The 19,889-nt window shown below is 38.9% G+C and overlaps 1 long non-coding RNA gene across 1 annotated transcript; it reads left to right on the top strand.

Moving 5' to 3' along the window:
* Positions 1-2,913: 2,913 nt before the first annotated feature.
* Positions 2,914-5,214, top strand: LOC145584992 (uncharacterized). The gene is made up of 3 exons (XR_014100492.1): positions 2,914-3,278; positions 3,517-3,565; positions 4,935-5,214. It is a non-coding gene; the product is annotated as an uncharacterized LOC145584992 (long non-coding RNA).
* Positions 5,215-19,889: the final 14,675 nt, after the last annotated feature.

Here is a 19,889-nt window from a genome sequence, read left to right as displayed (position 1 = left end):
AGCGGTAGGTAGTAGGTCAAAGCTGGGGGTGAGTAACTGTGTGTTTTGTGTTTTTGTTTACAATTGTGGGGATTAAACAGTATTCTTACATTTTATGTTTTCTGTTGCAGCTTACAATGAAGGAAATTACACATGACCTTCTAGGGGTGGAAGGTGTAAATGTTGGTGATAAAAGCCAGAAAGCGGTTGTTGGTAAAAGAAAAGGGTCAGTAGATAAGAATTTACCTGAGAAAAGCAGTAAAAAGAGTAAAGGAGAAGGGGTTGAACCTTATCACACTAGTAGAAAAACACAAATGCGTACCGATTTTTAAAAACCGATACAAAAAAAAAGGCGGGATTTAATGTAAGAGAAATCGCACTGGTTTAAACCAAACTGATGCAAAATTAAGTTCATAGCACCGGTTCAAACTAGTGCGAATTAAAAAAAAACCCTTAACCCCCCTTTTCTCTCTCATCCGCCTTTCTTGTTCTTTCTCTTTTTCTCTCATCTCTAGTTCTTCTTCCTCTGCTCATTTCTCAGTCTTCTTCCTCTTCTCAGCAACTACCATTGCACAATTACGTGCTTCTCAACAACCACCAAGAACAACCAACATCGCTGCCGCTAATTTGAACCATGCAAGTATCGATCGGCCACCGCTGCCCTCCGTCGGAAATTGGCAGAACCAAGCACAACCACCATCCCCGCTGCTGTCAATTTGAACCAAATACAACAACAACAAACTTGAATCAATTATCGATTAAAATTCACAAATTCGAGGTTAGGGTTTCTGGGTTCTTTAGCTTTGTGTTTTGATCCAATTATTCATGTTAAATGTATGATGATATTTTAGTTGTTGAAACTAAAACACTTCTAATCAAATACAATTTATAACACTCAACTAACCTAATACAAGTATATGGAAAGAATAGGGGTCGAACCACAGGAAACGGTTAAGTACTACCAAATATTACCACTAACTAAGCTAGTCAGGAATAGGGGATAAGTAAACTTAAGTCTAAAGATGCTAAAACAAGAAATAAAACACTTTTAAAGCACAATCTAACCACCTATCGTGTTTAATTGAATTCTCAACTCAAGCACAACTTACACTATCTTCATAAGCCACACGAATCGAGGTACAAATCAAGAAAATCATTCAATGGACTTCCTAGATCACGCTATCGCCATAATCTAGTTCAATCAACCCAACTACAACAATTGATAGGCCAATGAAATGAAATAATTGGTAATACATGGAAGACAAAGCATTTTAATCACAAACAAATCAATTTCAAACCCTATAACATGCTCAAGATTCAACTAAACTATCACCATCCCCTTAATGGGGAATTACTAACTAATCATGTCAACAACAAGATTAATAAACAAATAACCAAGCATCAACATGATTAACAAGCAATACTAACAACTAAATTAATAATCAAAAGAAAGCAAATAAAATAGAGGAGAGAAAGTTAGAAATTCTCATTGATTTAAAAAGGAGATCTCCAAAATAATTGTCACAAGTTGAATGTTCAAGCTCTAAATACCACCATTGAAAATCTCTCACTTTTTCTCTCTAAAACCCTAACTATGGAGGTTAATCCTCCTTAAACCCAAATCTAGAGAGAAAAGCTCTCCTAAAACTAATTAAGAGAATAGAATAATAGTTTGTTCTAATTATCCAAAAACGGGTATTTATACAAAGCTAAGAAAATAAGAAAAATAAAAGAAAAAAAATAAATAAAGAAAAGGAGTTAAAAAGAAAAAGAAAAGGAGAAAACAAACAAATCCCCCTAAAAACAAGTCAGACCCCATCTTCCTCCTCTTCAATTTTCGCTGCTCTTAAAATGGGGAATGATCCCCTGCTTCACGCCTCACCAAACTAAACCCACAACCATCATCATCGAATCACCACCGCTCATCATCATTGAAAATCGGCATCAAGGAAACACCACTATCGATCTTCATTAACAATCACGCGCAGAGCTCGTGATTTGACCCATATATGCGCGCCCGCGAATACATCGCGCAACGGTCGCGCAATTGCTACTGCCTATAATCTGATTTCAAGACTTCAATTGCGCGTCTTCTCACAGGGCTGCGCGCCCGCGAATAGCTCCAATCAAATTGGGGCAAAATTGAGGGTTTTGCGAGGTGCTGGCTGCAGGTGCGGAACTAAGGTGAAGAGCTGCGCGTGGTGGTTGATTTGGTTGTTGGTGGCGAGCCGGTGAAGTGGCGAAGGTGGTCAGGTGTGTGCGACTTGTAGCAGGGGCTGAGCAGGGCTACGGTGGTGTTGGTTGATGCTCGGTTTGGGTGGATGAAGGTGGTAATTGGTGGTTGCGAGCTGTGAGGGATGGTTGCTGGACTGCTCTTGCAGTTTGTGGGTTGTGAGGGAGCAGGGAATGATGGTCACAAAGGAGCGTTTACGGTCGTTTGCTGGTTTTGCTGTTGACTGTGCGCGGCTGCAGGGGTATGAATGTGGTGTCGTTGTGGTGGTGAGCAGGTGAACTGGAGCAGGGGATAATTGGGGTGTTGTTGTGGTGGAGGATAAGGTTTTGGTGGGGTATAGGATAAGCTGGCAGCATAGGCATTGTTTCCTTGCTTAAATTTTGTGCCTCGAGCTAGGGGCTTCGGACACGACCTCAAATTGAAACACTTGCCTCAACCCAAACACTCTTTGTGATGTTCGAACCCAATCATTGGATGCAAACCTACACAAACAACCAAACCTAGGGAGAAATAAAATAAAATAAATAATATAATGAAACTAAATAAACTAAAATAAATTTAGGACAAACTAAAAAACGAAAAATTAAATAAAGCTAAACTATAAAATTAAATAAAATATGAAAATAAACTAAAACTAAATATTAAATAAAACTTGACAAGAACAAAACAAAATCAATTAGAAAACAAACTATAAAATAATAAAGTAAATGAAAGTAATTTAAATAAAAACAAGGAAACAAACTCAAAGCAAATAAAATACGAAAATAATCTAAAAACTAATTAAATAAAGAAATTCAACTAAACATGTCAAAATTATGAAATAAACAAGAAATTTTATTAGCGAGAAAACAAGAGAAATAAAAGGGAAAATAAGAGAAAATGAGCACAAAGATGACTCTAAAACTATTCCCTAAGTGTGACATAAATGTCACCCATCAAAATGCCTTGGTTTTTTTGGGTTTAATTTATATAATATTGTTCGAAATTGCTGTTGAAACTAGAGGTTTATGCGATTAGGTGTTTGAATGGTGGGTTGTGGCAGTTTGTAATGACGACAGGTTTCTAGGTTCTTTAGCCTTCCTTTTCTCTTTCTTTTGATCTCCTTTTCCATCACTGCACCGCAAGCAACACCATCGATGGCTAGGGTTTTTTAGAAACAATTTTTATGCAATTTATTATCTCCTTTTCCATTCAGTTTTTGTGAAATTCACACTTAATCATTCTTTTCCTTTTCATATTTAATAACTTGATGTTTAAATTTCAATTTATGTCGATTTATTGATTATTTTTGTGCTACTTTGTAGAGGATTGCAATTAAAGGGTGACCTTCATACGAATCATCCAAGCTCAATGGTACTCATTAATGTTTAATTCTTGTTTCTGTTTAATTTTTAGGATTTTATATTGAAGTGTGTGAATTTTTCTTCGATTCAAATTACAAGTACTTAAATTATAAAATTTACTTTGATTCTTCTTTAGATTAAATTTCTAAGGTTTATGTAATTGATTCTTTGTTATTATGCATTATTGAATTGTACGCTTTAGAAGTGTCTGAATGATAAATGTTTGGATGCTTTGTTGTGCTGATTTGGTGCCCTATTTTGTTTGAAATGGTTTTTTGAGTATAGTAGTATCTAATGTTTTTTTTTTTTTTTTTTTTTTTTTTTTTTTTTTTTTATAATGATTTTTTATGTAAATTCATATGATTATGGGGGCTGTTATGCATTTGCTTGTGAATTGGAGCTGCTGTGATGTGTGGTGAATGTGTGTTGGTGTGGAGGCTGCCTTGTGGCTTAAATTGAAATTAAGGACTGTTGTGTGTGAGGAGCCAGTACTTCACCTGGGGGGAGTCAGTGTTATGTAAGAATTATCCCAATGCTTCACTTGGGGGAGTTAGTGTTTTGTAAGCATGTACTCTTAGGCTTTCTTTGGTTGGGGGTATTATCCATATAATTTTTTTGAGCATTAATTGAACACTAAAATTATTTCGGAACATGTTTTCTGTATTAAAATGTTGGGAAGTTGTTTTCATGAGATAGATGTTATTTTCCCACTCTTTAGGTTTAGCTAATAGGTGATGGTTTTTCCTCCTTAAACACTAAAATATTGTGTGGTGGAAGTTGTTTTTAATATTTTAATCCAATTGGAGAAAAATATTCAGCACACTTGCCATGTATTTTATTTAAGATGTTAACTGGGTTGCGAGCAGTTGATTTAATATAGCTGCTTCTTTAAGCTTGTATGATGAGGTTGTGTGAATCAAAAAGTGCAACTTTTTATATTTTCATGATTTTTTTCTACCCTTAGTTTCTTATTGATTCATCATTTATGTGGGTATAAATACTAGATATAGGGGTTATTGACTCAAATTTGATTGCTAAAGTTGCAGGATTTTCACCACATAACCCTTTAATGTTACGGAGTAAAATGGGACTATGAAAATGAACAAATTAGAAGTGTTGCTAGTTGCTTTAAATGTTATGTTATCATCTTTGATTGTTCGCAAAAATATAAAAGAATGTATGCCTTCTTTTCTACAATTTTGTTACTTTCATGTTTCAAAAAGAATTGTGCGTTTTCCTTGGATCATGAGCAGCAAATATAAGTATGCTGCTTGGATTCTTAGTATATACTGCTGATTTCATTTAACATATGTGGAACAAATTTGTTTATTCTAGCTTGGCACTAATATCTTTTTTTTTTTTTTTTTTTTTTTTTGCAGAGAATATCTCAAGAACAAACAAAAGAGGTTTAAAAAATTTAGGGAAAGAAAGGGCCTGATTGAGAAAGACGTGGTATGACCTGTTAACTTGTACATTTGTAAGTTAAGTTATTGTATTTACTTGTTTGACTTCTACATTAAGTGTTGACTGAAGTTTGGGCATGGTAATATGTTGGCATTGATTTGGAATTATGGGGTATGTTTAATTATTAGTTTGTTGTTAATGTAGTTGAAGGATATGTTGCAATTCTTGGTATGTTAATAAAGGTCTTGTCTATTAAGGGTGAATTTCTAGAGTTGCTCTTTCTTTATCTGCTTATGTTCCTATATTAGTTTATTTGTTACATGGTTTTGATCTATTTTGTCTCAGGGGCTTGGGTTGAGGAATTTGTTGAACATATGTTGCCATGCTGCTGTTGGGTTTCGTGATATCCGACATCATGCGGAACAAAACCCTCCTAAAATACGCACACAAATTAAAGTAACTAACATGCATATTAATTAACAACAATCACATAATTAATTAACCAAGGGAGAGAAAGACGAAAAGACAATCAGAACCTTGACGCATGCTTTGCTCTTTCTTAGAGCTCGATCTTGAAAGCGTAGAGCTCTGCTAATGCGCAAGCCTCCAACGACTCACACCCTCGAGACCCGACCCGAACAGCCCCTACCCTGACGCTTAGTCGGGGCTAGACCAAGAAAATACTAGAATATTATGAACTTAAAGGTTTTCTCACTTATTGGAAGATACCTTATTGAGTTCAACTCAAGTGAATAATCCCTACTCCTAAAGTTGGTAAATATATAGGCAAAGGCTCCCAAAACTTCAATTATCTTTCTATGTGGGAGAAATGATAAAGTGAGAAAAGTAAGCAATTTATTTATTTCCAAATTAAAATAAATTAGCTATGCAATAGTCAAATGACAAGTGTCAACATGAGGGAGGGAGTAGGTAAGGACCACAAACCCATCCTTAGAGAGCAAGCATACACCCACCAACCCCATGTACATGGCACACCGCCAGCCTTGGGCCTTAAGGCATGCTATGTGGCATACTTGGCCCTTCGGCTAGGCTTACTAGCATGTCGCAAGCCCACGCGAGCGAGCTGCTGCTAGGCCTGCTTGCGTACTTAGGGCTAGTGTTAGCATTGCTAAAATCGGCTTGCTCACATGCTTGGAGGCTGATGCTAGCGCTGCTAGCTCCCCTAGCAAGCCAAGCTTGCATGGCCTCGTTGCTAGCTGGCTAGCTCGGCCAGTATGCCCGGCTAGCGCACATGCGTGGCTGCTGGGCCTACTGCCGAGGCTAGTCCATGGCTAGCAGCCATGCTAGCTAGTGCGGCCTAGTCCTCAATGGGCTCGACCAATCTGAGGCTAGGTCTGATGACTTGTCATTTGACTTATTTTCTCGTCTTGTCAATTCCTTAAAACGACTTGACACTCGACGCTCGGCTTTGACATTCTAAGCTCGAAATCCAACGTCTTAGTTTGTAATAACTCTATTGACTAATTTAATCATTTGGATTAATTCGTCTTTTCGGTTCAGCTACTCGATTGGGTGTGACCCGAATGGTTCAGTCAAGATTAAGCTATAATATTAATTATGCATTAATAATACTGATCGGAAGCGGCCTCTAGCTTGGCATTCCGATCACTTGACCTCACTGAATAATTAGCTTTCTAATAATTCCGAACCCTATATCAGAATAATACACTTGTTTGAAGGACACCATTCCTTTCACTTAGAGCAACAAATAATATGTTCTCAATTGGGTTGTGGAAGTAATGCCCGTAGTCTCACTTGAATGCTTACAAAAAGACCTTTATAAATTGTCTTAGGGTAAGAGTTTGTTGTGAAACAATTAGTTAGCTCCCACTTCGAGCTACCTTAACCCTTATTGAGCCACTTAGCTCAACTGAGCCTTTTATCTCCCACTGAGCCAATGAGCTCCCACTAAGACTAAGAGCCCTAGACATATACTTGAAAAGACGTTAGAAACTATTTCTATCCATAATTGAATATGGAGCCCTTTCTTAACTTTGACATTTTATTTAGTGTAACATTTGTCACTTGTGCAGATCTTTAAGAACTTTATAGGAAGTGATGTGATCCATCATCATTCGAGTCATTTTCCAAATGGCATCGAGATCTTTGTGAAGACATACTATGTTCTTTGTGGAGTTATTTATGAAAATTTCAATTTCATAACTTTCAGATGATCACTGTTGGCTCAAGCAAACATCGCTCGATCTAATCTAGACGTTTTGATATCTTGCCAAGTTGATTCTATACTTCACTGAACTTTTGAGCTACTCAAGGTCTAGTTTGTTCACATTTGATGAATATAGGCACATTCTTTCAAATTCTTGTTAGACGTTGAAGTAATGGAATCCTCTTTATCTTTCGTAGTCAATTGTCTATACCAAGCACAATAGCTTTTTTCTTTGTCCATTTCAACAAGTAAGACTGGCTTGTCTTAGAATGATTCTGAATCAGTTAACTATCAAGAGTCTATCTAATAGAGCCTTGAGTATGTTCTTGTCGATGTGACAATGCTAAAGATGTTCGGAACACAAATCATGTCCATGACTTGAACTTTGTGAGTTTTCATGTTAGGGAAATGTTTGTTTATAATCAATCATTCTTGACTCATGGTTTAGACAACCATGCCATTCAAATAAAACCAAGAACTAGTGATCTTTTACGTACTTTGAATGTGAGTCTTTCTGTATGCAAACGGCTTGTTTGCTGATTATGGAACACAATAACCATTTATTTGTTTCAGCCTTAGCTTTAAAAGGTCTTTAAACAAAGCATATGACCTTACAATTGATGTAGCACCACGTGCTTCTTTCAAGCTTGTAAGTCAATAACTTAGCTAAACTTCAATTGTTTGAGGTCACTTTCAAAATGGAACACTCAAGCAGTATCCGATACTTGTTAAGATAACGAGTTAGTAAGTTAACCACAATAACACATGAACTCATGGGGAGAAATGGAATCTAATTCCTTTTCTTTGTTCCTTGTTTCTTATATTTCTTATAATACATCATCTTATAACATTTAAGAACCATTTCTTTAAGTGTTTTTACTTTTATACTTTGTTAGGCATAATTAACCATCTAGTGCGCAATGAAACAAAGTTCCATCTTTTCCTTTAATTCGTACTTGAATTACTACATCAATGAGTCTTACTCATTTGTGTATGAAGCGAAAAGATATGTTGGTTGTAAAACTATTGACAATTTGAGTTTTCAACTCAATACTTCATGTTTTTGGTAAAAATACCCATGACAAGTTGCCCTATTAGAAGATGACACGTGTCACCTTAAGAGAGGTTCAAAGTGGACCAATTTCATTTGACACGTGTCCCTCCCTGTTGTTAGGAAAAAAGACGGCCTTCCTAGCCCAATTCCCTAGAACGCCGCAAAATGGTGCTACCCATCAGTCCTAGGTTTCCGTAACCTAGGCAGGGGCACAATTTTCGGTGACCCTATAAATAGGGAGATATCCCCCTTTTCAGGGGCACGTTCATTTATTACATTATACCTACATTCTCTGACATTAGAGAAAACACCTGATCTCGGAATCTGAGAAGATCTCACTTTTACCTTTTCCGCACTTATTACCTTACTTCGAACACGTTCTAATTTAATCGTTGGAGGCGGAGCTCGTACTACTCAGAGTCTCAATTGTTTTGCAGGTACAGACAGAAGACTCCAGCCTTAGTGACGTAATTCTCCTGAGGGACCAGAAAAACGCCAAAACATTTGGCGCCATCTGTGGGGAGAGTATCTCTAAGATGGTTCAAGAGTCTGTACCGCCACCTGAATCCAACCGGGCTCGAGTCGATGGGGAGGTCTATTCAGACCATGACACAGATAACAACGTTGAAGTTGAAACTCATGTTGCCCTTGATGGGTCACTCGTCTCTAAACGCATCCGTGCCAGAGATAAACTAGAATAGGGAAATAATGAAGCCGGTCTAAGTAAATCTACTGGACCACCAGTTGGTGAAGCCTAGTCGGCAAGAGGGACTGCTTTCGTCACTAGGGATGAACTCATGAAGTTCATGACTAGTTTCAAGGGGGAGATCAAGGACCTCATCAACAAAAGGACGACTGGCTCTAGCAAGGGTCAGTCAGCTAAGAAAACTCCTTAGGCTGAGAGGAGAAAGCCAGTCAAGGATAGACAGCTTACCCCACATCCAAAGGAGAAGGCTGCAATCGCGATTAACTAGTCTACAGTCCTTTTGTCTCAGACGGGCACAAGGAAGGTTATCTGGCAAGTTCAGCCAGATGGCAGCAAGAAATCATTCTTTGATGCTCGACACATCATCGAGCGGGAAAGAAATCAGCAGCTGTCTGAGTTGGCTTCTACGTCGATCTTCCCAGACAGCTTCAAGAATACCTCGCCAAGGAACACGGGAACATCAAGGCTCCAATAGACCTCTATTGTGACAACAATGGAGTTATTGCTCTGGCCAAAGAGCCACGGGAACATCAGAAAGTCAAACATGTCTAGAGGCGATTTCACATGATAAGAGAATGGAAGTCAGAGGGTGAAATCATAATTTGTAGGAACGGACGACAACGTAGTCGATCCACTTACTAAACCTTTGCCTCAAGTGAAGCACAACAAGCGCGTTGAGGCAATGGGAATTAGGTAAGTTGGAGACTGGCTTTGATTTCCTTATTTTGTGTTTTAATTAATTTTTGGACATTTTTATGTAAAACACTATGATGAACCATTCAGTTTTGGAGTAATTTAAATTTTCATGCAATTTTATCACTCCGTTGTAATTTAATTGTGGTTTAAAATTAAATATTGAGTCCATTCGATTTTGAGAATATTAAAAAATAGGGTGTCAAGACAATGTATTGGATAAAGAAACACCTATTAAGTGAACATTGAATATTTTAATCAAAAATTATCCCTAATCAAGGTCATTTAAATGGTGGACGACTAATGACCACTTGAGATTAGTGTGTAGTATGATTTATAGCACCGTTTCTGTGCTAGAAGGATATGATTATCATAAATCATTTGCATAGGTATTGGTTTAGAACCATACCGGATCGACCTATGAGAATACTTTAAGAGATTTAAAATCGTCATAAGTATATTTCTCATTATAACTATCGGAACCTCTTTCCTCAACCATGAGTATTGTGAGTTCTCTTGTTTGAGTTCGAGTCCGTTTTGATGTTTGTCAAACGTCTGCCGTACATGGGGATTATTACGACAACAATCGGGCAGCTAGGTGCTCTTAGTAAGAGAAGCTGACATTACAAGACTGGGAATGTCCCCCTACTAATAATAGGGAACATGTCTTTGCTGTTTACAAGGCCTCTTGAAGAGCGAGACTGTGAAAATGCATGGCCGTGCTCGGATGGATTTTTGAAATCATCTGTTTATTGTCAAACTCAGATTTTGTGAAACATTTTTGGACGTAATAAGGATGACGAATAATCTTACCTTATAGTTCATGAAGAGACATTAAGTGACATATGAAAAAGGCTATACACTAAAAGCACACATGTCCGGAAGGACAAATGGGAGATTGAAAGGAATGGTGTCCTTCGAACAAGTATATTATTCCGATAGAGGGTTCGGAGTTATTAGAAAGCTAATTTTTCAGTAAGGTCAAGTGATCGGAATGTTTAGATGGAGGCCGCTTTCGATCAGTAATATTAATGTATAAATAATATTACAGCTTAATCTTGACTGAACCCTCCGGGTCACACCCAAGCAACTAACGATCCAACACGACGAATTAATTTGGAAGGGATTAATGAGTCGCTTGAATAATATGAATTTAGACGTCGGAAATCGAGCTAGGAGCGTCGAGACCGAGCGTCGAAAGTAGATTCGAATTAATAAAAGACGAGACGCCTAAAATCAATAATTAATCAACAATTTACCGAAATACCCCTACTATCGGAATGCCCCGAGAAAACCGCGTGCTAGGGGCATTTGGTATAGCAAGGTGCCTACCATGCGCACCAAGCCGAGCCTAGGCTGGTTGGCTAGTGTTGCGGCATGCTAGCGCACCATTGCTAGCAAGGCTTCCAGCACATGGCTAGCAATCCATGCTAACATGTGCGGGGGGCAACAACAACATTGAGCTAGCAGCGCGCTAACGTGCTAGCACTGCTAGTAGCATGGCGCACAGGGGCCTCAGCCAGCAACCCGCAAGCAATGCGTGGTGTGCTGGGCCAAGGCAGCAGCACTGCCACGCATAGCAGCAAGCTAGCCACACACAACAAGGCTGCTTGGGTGCCAAAGCTTGGCCTGCCACATGGCAGCAGCCCATTGGCGCATGTGGCTTAAGAGAGCCTGTTTTCTTGGGAGCCTTGGGGATCAAGTATTGGTCCCCCCCTCCCTTGTGGTCCTTACCTAACCTCTCCTCTTAGAATGCTACTTGTTGATTAATTAGTTGTTGGCTATTTTCTTTTATTTTTTATTTAAAAATAAAAAGGGAAAATTGATTTTACCAACTCTCCTACATTGATGGGAGAGTGGATTTCTCTCTTTAGTTTCCCTATAAATATCCCCCTTGGGATTTGGGGAAACTCACTTGAGTAAGAGTTAGAAAAGGCATCTCCACTTGATAGAAAACCTTTAAACTCATTAATTACTCGGGTAGTTATTTTGGTCGGACTTGGCTAACCTCCAAGTAGTAGACCCGTCAAGGTTGTGTTGTGGGTGGATACTGTCGGAGGCCATTGCGCTTGCAAGGCTTAGCTTTCTCAAGTAAGAGCTCCGTCGGTCGAGCAAAGCACGCTTCAAGGTTAATTTAGTGTTTTGCTTAATCATGTTAATTATGTCTTTTGGTTATATTAATTGTGAGTTTTTCCATGGGCTCGGGTTTTATTTCCACAGTGAGTAGGACTCATCGAAACCCAACAGCTAACGCCTAAAGTTGTAAAGAAGTTTTATCGTTTTTGTTACGGGAGGTAGATTACGTTGCTAGGAAGAGGGTGCAATTTTACGCAGCACCTACGCCATACAATTTTACGATGTACGATACGCCATTCTTTTTGCTGTTCACGCCAAAAAAAAAAAACCTTCACATTTCTAAAGTCAACACAGTAAAATGACAAACTGTCTATGGAAGCTTTTATGCAAAGCACCACTACTAAACGTTTTAAGACACGCTCACAAAAAACGTCCAAAACGTATGCTTAAGGTAGGCACAAAGCATGGTGTGCATGCAAGATGATGCAAAAAACTATCAAAGAAGAAAATAAACTACAGAATGCAAAGCAATTTAAAGGATTTCAATAATTCGCCCGTCATTACGTCTAATAACGTGCAAAAACCGTTAGAAATAAATCGAAACAGATCGAAATCAAAGTACCAATCTTTTAAGTGACTAGTATCCGCGCGCAACTCAGTGGGTCGCGCTGGCCAGGCGCGCGCAAGTTTCTGAGTTGCGCTGGAGTGTCACGTGCAACAGATTGAGTCGCGCCCAACATTTAAATGAGCAAAAATGATATCATTGAGTGTGATTTTCATTTCGCACTCTCTCTCCTCCTTTCGCCATTTTCACTCCTTTCTCTCTCTACAAAGCTCGTTTTTTTCTTGATTTTCGAAGCTAAGGGAAGTAGATCTCATCCCTCATTTGTATTTGCCATAATCCAAAGTAAGTATTTCACTTATGTTGGTTTGTTATTTGGTCAAATTTTGGGAAATTCGAACCGAAGAACCCTAGATTTCGAATTTGGAGATTTTTGATTCGGTTTATTTTTTGTAAAATTGCTTACTCCATGCTGTTATGTTATGTTTAAGGAGTGTTTTGCAACAAATTTCATGAAAAATGGTTAAGCATTGAACCTTACATGAGCATATCTTCGTTTCAAGTTCGTTCTTGGTACTTTCTTTGATTTTTAGCTTGAATTTGCTGTTTCTTGCTTGCTTATTTGGTTTTACTTGTCAATTATGAAGTGAATTATAGTGTTGGGCCTACAATTATTTTCATAAATCATGTTTTGGAAAATTTTGAATCTGAAAAAAATGGCGCGAAGTACATGTTCTATTTTGTTTTTGCCATGTTCGAACCTCAAAATTGTCTAGTAGATGATAATTATGTTTGTATGATTGTTATTCATCTAAAAATCATTAATTCTTTAAGATTTACAGAAATGATCTCTAGAATGCTTTAGTTGAAACTGGTATAAAATGACTTTGTGGGTATTATAAGCCCCGATTTATTGAGTTTAATTGCAGGTATCGTAGCCCCCAAGCATGGATGGCATTTAATTTAGTGTTTTCCCCTTTCGGTAGTCGTTATGTTGTCGAAATGGGTCTAAAATTTGTCATATATATATATTATATATATTATATATATATATCGTATTTTTAGAAAAGATACTTAATCGAAAAAATTTCATCGATTATAATATGCACTCCCCTCCATTTGTTGATGACGAGGAGGTGTTAGGAGGACCGGTGCCTGACGAGGTGGTTCGCCCTCGAAAGAGGGTGAAGCCGATCGATGTCGCCACAAAGATGTGGTTTGGGAGGCTCCTCCCAACTAGGACCCTCAGGTCCTTAAGTGGGACCTAGACCTAAACCATCATGTTTCGGTTCGGAGTTAGCGCGGCATAGTGAGTTCATTTGTGCCTCCGTTTTTTTTTTTGTCATTCATTTTTTTTTATATTTTTTAGATCGAGCCTAGCATGCATCTGTATGGCTCGGGTGACTTGAGGGGTCATTTTGAGAGTTTACCTGAGGTGGTAAAGGAGGTGGTGGAGCTTTCGAGGATTAGCCCCCAGCTCGCAGCTCTTCGGGATTTATCGAGTCAGCCTGCGTCGTCGGCTTTCCTTCGCGGGTTGTTGGAGTTTTGGTGGGATTCCACAAACACTTTCCACTTCCCGTGGCGGGAGTTGATGGTTACCCCTTACGACTTCTCTATGATTACGGGTTTTCCTTTTGAGGTGAGCCCGTGGTTATGGAGACCGTGAAGGGGTCAGACGAGAGATTGCGTGACCTCGTAGGGGACCGTCTTGCGGCGGCCCTTCACATGTATGCGCAGTCTTGTCCGTACTCGGTTCTTGCCGACGAGCTGTCAGCTGACGAGGTATATTGACAGTGTACTCCTGAGTACCTTGCTCGGATAGTCATTGCCCACGTTCTTTCTGTCACTGTCTTGAGTGATCGGGGAGAACGTTTTGCCATCGGGTTACCTATTTGCCTTAGTGATCTGGGGCAAGTTCGTAACTTGAGTTGGGCGGATATGTCGTATGCCCGTATGCTTACAACTATGGGTAAGGCGACCCGAGTGATGGATCCCACAACAGTTACTGAGGTGCCCCGGATCTCCATCTCATGGCATGGTCGTATCCTTGAGGTACGTGTTTATTTTATCCTTTTGTTTATTTTAATTATTATTTTTTTATGGCACTTTTGATAACTTTGTATTCTTTTTTAGGCTTGGGGGTACTCGTACCTTTTCCTAGCCCCCATGATAGTCGGGGAGGCTCTTTTCCCTATCGGTCATCGCTTGGTCACGTTAAGGAAGATGCGAGCAACTACAGCCGGCGACTTTTGCCAGAGGATTCTCTCGGCGACTCGTGCGTCGGTGAGTATGATTTCGTCATCATATATTTTTTATTATATTTTTCGAGTGACGTTCTCATGTGGTTGTATTTCCATAGATCTCCGCCCTTGGAGTTTGATCGTCGGGGTCCCTGAGGCCGTCCGAGCAGGTGTTGTTCCTGTCGTTTCCGAGCCCTTTATCAAGGACTTTCCGTGCTTCAGTGGACGGATGCTTGGTTTTTAGGCGAGCGCGTTTTCTGGCAGTTTTTGTCCGAGGAGCCTTTGGTTCCTACGGACCCTCCGATTTGGATGTTGTGTCTAGATCTGCTGTCTACCGAGGATCGAGCTTAGGCAATCCTTGGTTATCCAGCGGAGTAGCTGGTGCTACCGGGTGCATCCTACCCGGCATTTATCGCATCCAGGCTGACACCTTTTCCAGCTTTTGTTCCGATTAGTTCTCTCCTCTCTTTTTTTTATTATTATTTTTGCTGTTCGGAACTTGACTTCTTTTATTATTTTTTATTTTTAGCGAGTCGGGCGAGCTGGGTGGTTGGGTGCCTCCCACGGCGGAGATTGCGTATATCGATGCCTTTGGGTCGATAATTCGCGAGATCCTTCCGGCAGCGGAGGATGTGGACATACCGTTTGTTCCAGAGACGGTTGAGTCGGTATGTTTTATTCCATACATGTATTATTATTTTTTTTATATCATATACGTTTTTTATAATCGTCCTAATTTTATAACAGAATCCGCGGGAGACCGTGAACGGCATGGTGAGGACTATACGTGCTTTCCGAGCTCCTTATCGGAGAGCCCTCGTAGCTTTGTCATGCCGTGATCATCAGATGGTTGCGGTAATTTTTGTTTGTTTTTTATCAAAGTTATTACACGTACGTGTATTAATCTTTGTTTCGAGTTTTGCAGGATGTACTGCAGCCTTCTGGGAGCCGCTGAGCATCTTGACTCCTTTTTTTATTTTTCTTTTACTTTATGGAAAATGTATACATATATATATATTTTAAGATTGTTGTACATATGACCTTTTTTTTATATATATTGTATCTTGTTTTTAATTTTATAAGCAAAAAAAAAAATCCGAGGGAGGGAAAAGGGTTCCCGACTTACCCCGCCCCCCTCGAAAAAATAACAAAAAAGAAAAGGAATAAAAAAAACAAAACAAGGGGAAAGAAAAGAAAAAAAAAAGGACTCAAAAGAAATTAAAAGAAAAAGAAATTAAAAAAAAAAGTTAGAAAAGGAAAAAAGAACAATAAAAGAAAGGAAACAACAATAAAAAAGGCAAACGTATGGATTAGTCATAATATCTCGTTGCTATTTCGTGATTTTGTAGTCCGAAATACGAAAATAACCCAAAAACACGTCGTGACAGAATAGGTCGCGCACAACTGCATGGGTTGCGCGTGACTATTGCGCGCATGTGAATCGGTTGCGCGCGGCTGGGGCGCGCAACTTATGAGATGCTCGCACCACCTGCGGGTGAACTTTCCTTGGGCGAAAATTGCCCAAAAATTGTGTCGTTTTGGTCTATTTAAATGTGGTTTTGTATAAACTTTTTATCATCTCGCATTCATTGTTAATAGTATAATTCACAAAGAAAATTATCGCTTTCTTTCTTTCTTGTTCGCTCTCTTTTCTTTTTTGAACAATGGTGAAAACTTTTGAGCAACATTTGAAACAATGGGTCACTTCCCTTTCTAATGAGGATAAATTAGCTTTTAAAATATACCACCTTGATCTCCTATTAAGTTATATGCAACTCAATATAAATTTTGATTTTCTCCATGCTGCGGTTAATCATTGGGACTCGAACCATCATCTTTTTCTTTTTAAGGGGGATGAAATTGTCTCATTACCCGGTGAGTTTAAGGCTCTACTAGGCTTCCCTGAAAATACTCTCCCTGTGACTTATGCCCTTAACTTGCATTTCAGCGATTTTTTGGCTTGAATGATAATGATATGGCCGAAATCGAGACAGAGGAAGGCGTGAATCTGATTCAATTTATTGAACACTTCGTCGCTCCTCGTTACAACTTGACTAAACAACGATTTAAAATTTGTGCTTTGTGTTTTTGTCTTGTTGTTAATTGTTTACTTAGGACAGGCAAAGAGTATGGGGATTATTCAATAGTGTCCATAGTAGAGCAAATAAAGGGATGTCAATCACCTGCTCCATTGGCTTTAGCGGAAACCGTACTTTGCTTGAACCGTCTTAGAGGAGATCCAAACGAGAACAGTTTCATGGGAAGTCCACTCCTTTTACATGTAATTTTTTTTTTACTCGTAAATTAGCGCAACTCTGAAAGTTGCGCTGGTCGGACCATCGCAATCTACCAGGATGCCCGAGCCACCTGCTGTTATAATGCCGCAAGCTAATTTCTTTTTATTTTTTAGATTTGGCTCATGGAGTGCTTAAAATTGTTGATCAACCACAAAATCTTGAGGCTCACAGAGTGAGAACATTCCCTGGTCGTCGTATTCTTTACAAACATAAGAATGAAGAAGAATGAAGGTCCTTTTTCTGTCACGGGGTTCCTAACATACACTTTGTGATTCCTTAGTGGAACATAAGTATTATGATTGGGAATAGTTTCAATTGTCCCTATATTAGGCTTTTAGGCCTTTCTAGTACTACTTATATTTTTTCCTTGCAGGGTTATGAGACAATATGGGAGAAGCAAATCATTCCTCCATAGGATTGTGATGCTCCCAAGGACGTGAATTTTAGGGCCGAAAAAATTCCTCGTTGGATGGAATATTGGTCTAGTTTTCCCAAGTGGGTGGTACAAAATCCCACGGTGAGCATAGTGTTATCTTCCTTTTATAAGTCTTGGATAAATGCGAGCGATAAGGGATAATTAAACAAGGCTCGTCAACAAAATCAAGCCGCCTTGGCTCGCAATCCACCTACGCCTTCGATACAATCGGCCACTACTACTCCTCTTAGTGGCCAAAACAAAGGAGTGAGAAGAAAACTGGATTTCTCCACATCACCTAAGGCTCGTCCAAGAGAACCTAAAAGGAAGGTTGCTCCTAAACCCGCGCAACAAGGCATAAAGATTAAGGAACCTTCATCAAAACCCCGCAAGAAGGCTCTGTCAAACACCAAAGACAAGGGAAAAAGAGTTGAAAGGGCCCCTATACCTAAATTGAAGAACAATGTTTGGGTCAAAAATAAGGGAGAAGGTGAAAGCTCAAAGGTTACCGAAAACACTGCGATGGAAACTACTCCTCAATCAACTGTGACGATCGAGGACATAGTAAAACCTTAGGGTGTTACAGAATATTAATAGCCCTTTTTTTTAATAAAGTATAATCACTACTAGTTTTTTTTTTTTTTTAATTTTATCTATTATATAGTTTTACAATGTTCTTCTGAATAATATTATGTTTGGAATAAAAAGAGCTCTTTTATTTATATGACCGAATAAAAAAGATTGCCTACGTATTCGTATTACAAAATCAGGAATTTGCGTAGTTACTTTGAGAAAAAGTATTTTATTATATATTTTTTTCTTTAATCCTACTTGTAGAAATTAAATGAAAAAAAATGATCAAACTTTAATTTATAATTTAAATCAAATTTTTTTTTTTTGTTTTCCGAGTATATGTAATGTTGGAAACACCCTTATTTTATCGCTAGTAAAAATCGAAATTTTATTCGAGCGTAAAAATTCCGAGTTCGTAGTTCGTCATCAGGTGGCGCGCACAACGTCCAAGGTTGCGTGTGCCTGTCGCGCGCAACTCATTTGGGTCCGTGCGCTTGCGCGCAACATTTGTGCTACGAGGGTTAAAAAAAATTTAATCATTATTACCCCCCAAGTGTGAGGAATTTTTCGTGATATTCGAAATAATCTGAACACTTTGAATGGCATGTTTTATGATTACCACCCCCCCCCCCCCAGTGTTGTGAGTTTTACCGTGTAATTCAGTAAAGTTCATAACACTTAGAATCTTTTATTTGAATGCTAAGAGACATGCTTGTGAATTATGAATGAACGAGTTTATCCGGATTTTTTATATGTAATATTTTTTAAGTCGATCAATGTTTATTAGTTGACGGATTTCATCACCACCAATATCCATTAATCGAACGGCTCCTCCCGAAAGAATTTCAATTACACAGTATGGTCCTATCCAATTAGGTTTGAATTTCCCTCTTGGATCGGTTGGTGGACCCCTAACCTCTTTTACTACAAAGTCACCTTCCTTAATGTTACGGGGTCGTACCCATTTGTTAAAGTGTCGCGCGATGCGTTGTTGGTAGACTTGTACATGATGCAATGCTTTAAATCGTCGTTCAGCGAGAAATAAAAGCTCTACATACCTGGCTTGTACCCATTCGGCTTCCGGTAGCTTACTTTCGAGTACGATGTGTAGGGATGGTATTTCCAGTTCAACTAGTTGAACTGCTTCCATGCCGAAAACTAAGGAGTATGGAGTTACTCCTACTGATGTTTGTATGGATATTCTATATCCCCATAGAGCAAAGTGTAGTTTGTTCAGTCAGTCTTTGTAATTTTCGGCCATTTTCTTAATAATGACTGTCATATTTTTATTTGCCGATTCTACCGCTCCATTCATTTGGGGTCGATACGGGGACGAATGATGATGTTTCACTTTATAACGAGCTAAGAGGGTCTCAACTTCCGCTTTGAACTGAGATCCCTGGTCACTAATTAGTTCGTGTGGAACTCCATATCTACAAAATATGTTTCGTTCGAGAAACTTTATGACATGTTTAGAAGTGATGTTACCGTAAGAAGCAGCCTCAATCCACTTGGTAAAGTAGTCGATGGCTACTAATACGTACTCGTGTCCTCCTGCTCCTGTTGGAGAGATTTTACCAATTATGTCAATACCCCAAGTCGAAAAGGGCCAAGAGGAAGTGAGATTATACAGTTCGGACGGTGGAAGGTGTTGTAAATTAGCGAACATTTGGCACTCCGGACATTTCTTGACATATTGAATGCAATCATGTTCCATTATGAACCAAAAGTACCCTTATCGTGAGATTATCTTAGCAAGAATTTTTCCATTCATGTGAGGTCCACAAACGTCTTTGTGAGTATCCTCCATAAAGCGTGTGGATTTGGGTTGGTCTATACACAATAGGCTTTGACCATTAGGTCCCTTCTTGCATAATTGACCATTTACTAACCCATATTGGGCTGTGAGTGTTCTCAAAGCTCGTGAGTCTTTTGATGAAATATTTGCAGGATATGTGCCGTGAGTAATATATTAGAGGATATGATCATACCAAGGATTTTCTCCTTTAATGTCATTTATTTCCTCTATTGCGTTGCAATAAGTTGGTTCGTCTCTTTTGTCAACGCATAATGGTATCATATTTAAGTGATCAAGAATGTTAATCATTGAGGCTAATTTTTCTAGC

The sequence above is a fragment of the Chenopodium album genome, chromosome 16 (assembly GCF_948465745.1).
Source record: "Chenopodium album chromosome 16, dcCheAlbu1.1, whole genome shotgun sequence".
NCBI classification, from domain to species: Eukaryota; Viridiplantae; Streptophyta; class Magnoliopsida; order Caryophyllales; family Amaranthaceae; genus Chenopodium; species Chenopodium album.
This window is presented reverse-complemented; position numbering and strand designations above follow the sequence as displayed.